Source organism: Berghia stephanieae, chromosome 3, assembly GCF_034508935.2.
Source record: "Berghia stephanieae isolate SIO BIC M18660-M18661 chromosome 3, UCSD_Bste_1.3, whole genome shotgun sequence".
In the NCBI taxonomy this organism is placed as follows: Eukaryota; Metazoa; Mollusca; class Gastropoda; order Nudibranchia; family Aeolidiidae; genus Berghia; species Berghia stephanieae.
In genome coordinates, this window is record NC_088362.1 from 59,672,417 (window position 1) to 59,674,916 (window position 2,500).

At 37.7% G+C, this 2,500-nt stretch overlaps 2 protein-coding genes across 3 annotated transcripts in view; one reads left to right on the forward strand and one right to left on the reverse strand.

Annotated features, from left to right (window-relative positions):
- LOC144968097 (uncharacterized) overlaps positions 1-1,052 on the forward strand; it is a 14,983-nt gene extending 13,931 nt beyond the window's left edge. For both annotated transcript variants that reach the window (XM_078906091.1, XM_078906093.1), the window contains exon 4: positions 1-1,052. This exon is cut by the window's left edge and continues 932 nt beyond it. The gene's annotated coding sequence lies outside the window, so the exon portion shown is untranslated.
- Positions 1,053-2,496: 1,444 nt separating this feature from the next.
- Positions 2,497-2,500, reverse strand: part of LOC144968098 (uncharacterized) — a 12,547-nt gene continuing 12,543 nt past the window's right edge. The window contains exon 5 of the mRNA XM_078906094.1: positions 2,497-2,500. This exon is cut by the window's right edge and continues 442 nt beyond it. The gene's annotated coding sequence lies outside the window, so the exon portion shown is untranslated.

Consider the following 2,500-nt stretch of genomic DNA (forward strand, 5'->3'; position numbering starts at 1 on the left):
ATGGCGAACGCCATTTCTCCGATAGTTTAGAACAAGTTACTATGGAAGTGTCGTCACGACTGTTGAATCCTATTCTTTTATTCTTTAATGCTGCTTTTAATCGTTGATATTCGAGGACTTAAAGGTACGGTGGGAAGTTCTCGGCAAACAGGATTGCTACTTCAACTCATGCCAACACTTGCCCTGCTATATAATATTATAATATTTTTGGACTGACCTAAACGAGGAAGCAAATTTGCAGTATCTATTATCAGATTAAAAGGTTTTTATCAAATTATTACATCTTTAACGTAAACGCAGAAACATTTCTATTTCTGATCAGAAGTTGAGAATTGAAATATTGGAGATGTGATGACCTTTGTCGTCTTCTATATATAAGGTGGGAGGATGCGATCCTGTTGGCTTCGCATTTGACATACGTCCAAAGAGCTTCCATCCAACACCAAATTGCAGCAGAGTGAACAAATTAAAGGAGGATTTCCGTTTCCCAGGTTGGGAAGCTAATTCGCTAACAACCATTACGCCGCATCCACACCTAACTGCTGTTTTGAGATACAAAAAAAAAGTATATTTCGTTGGCCTTTTGCAAAGACACTACTTCAGAGGTTAGATCAACTGGCCATCGTAAGTATATCATACTTTCCATTGATGTAGAGAAATATCAGAAAAGATAACAGGTAAAAATAGTCGGAATTGTATTTAAGACCGTCTTGATGTATTGATAATGTCTGGTCGAGAGGAAGAACACTGCAATTCCTGGGACCCGAGCTATTCACTGGACAATATTTGAAGTGTATTTTTAGAGAGAGAGAGAAAGAGAGAGAGAGAGAGAGAGAGAGAGAGAGAGAGAGAGAGAGAGAGAGAGAGAGAGTTGTGAATTTGTAAGCATTTCTATACTTTGGAACGCTCGATGTTGATTTACTAAGGAATATATGTCATTTCATGAATCATGTGGCTATCTTTCAAATTATCAAAGTCATCATCATCATCATCATCATCATCATCATCATCATCATCATCATCATCATCATCATCATCATCATCATCATCATCACCACCATCATCATCATCATCATCATCATCATCATCATCACCATCATCATCATCATCACCATCATCATCATCATCATCACCATCATCATCATCATCACCATCATAGATACATCAGTGTCATCACCTTCACCATTAACCTCCTCATTATTGTTATCAATATTAATCTAAGATATATTCCATTTGATTCAATATTATTTCAATATTAAATTTTAATACGATGTATATAATATATGGATATTGTGCTATGTAAATTAATATATATATCTATATATATATATATATATATATATATATATAGATATATATATATATATAGTAGGACGAGAAATGACGCCTATTAGGCGATATTACAATCTTTTCCAATAGAGACAACGCAGTTAACGACCAGGTACTCATTTTATACCTGAGTACGGTGAGAGAATGTGAGTAAAGATCATTTTTTCAAGGACTCAACAATGCGCCGAGTAAGGCTGTTAAAGGTTACACTAACACACACGCACACACACACACACACACACACACACACACATATATATATATATATATATATATATATATATATATATAGGTGTGTGTGTGTGTGAGTGTGTGTGTGTGTGTGTTTTGTATCTTTTGAAACTAGAACATTGAAGTGTCCGAGAATGACCATTGCTATGTATATGTCTCATCTCCGTGCCCTTAGGAAGTGTTATATTTGAAATGTGTGGACCTTATGATAAGATTACATTTTGATATCGTTGGCCTCCGCCTCTTAAAATACAATAATCAATCTAGAGCCATTTCATAAATAAAGAGCTGGGTGGGGTTCCTGACCTCCCATAGTTGGACAGGGAGGCGTTTACTGTGTCTTCTATCCCCCTATATCTGTTTTCCAACATGCTTTCTGTCTTTATCTTTGGATGAGATTACTTGGTTTTGTCCTGGCCCTCGCTGGATACCTTAGCTGGGGGGGGGGGGGTTGTTGGAAAAGTCTTTACTCACATTCTTCCACCGTACTCAGGAGTACAATGAGTACCTGGCCGTTAACAGCGTTGTCTCAAACGGAAACAAATTGTAATATCGCCTAACAGGCACCAAGTCTCGTCCTACATATTTAGTGTTGCTGTTGTCCAGGGACCCCTTGTAAAGCGCTATGAGCACGTATAATGGATATAAAAGCTCAAAGGCCCAATGAGTCTTCTTCTTCTTTTTCTTCTTCTTCTTCTTCTTCTTCCACTTCGTCTTTCTCCTCCTCCTCCTCCACCTCCTCCTCGTTCTCCTCCTCATCCTCCTCCTCGTCGTTGTCCCTCTTCTCTTTTTCTTCTTCTTCCTCCTCTTCCTTCTCCTCCTCCTCCTCCTCCTCCTCCTTATTTTAGACTATAATAAATTCAATGCTTAGCATCTGAATAATCCCGACATAATACCGTTTATACGCAGTGGGTCCAATAATATATTTATAATACATTGG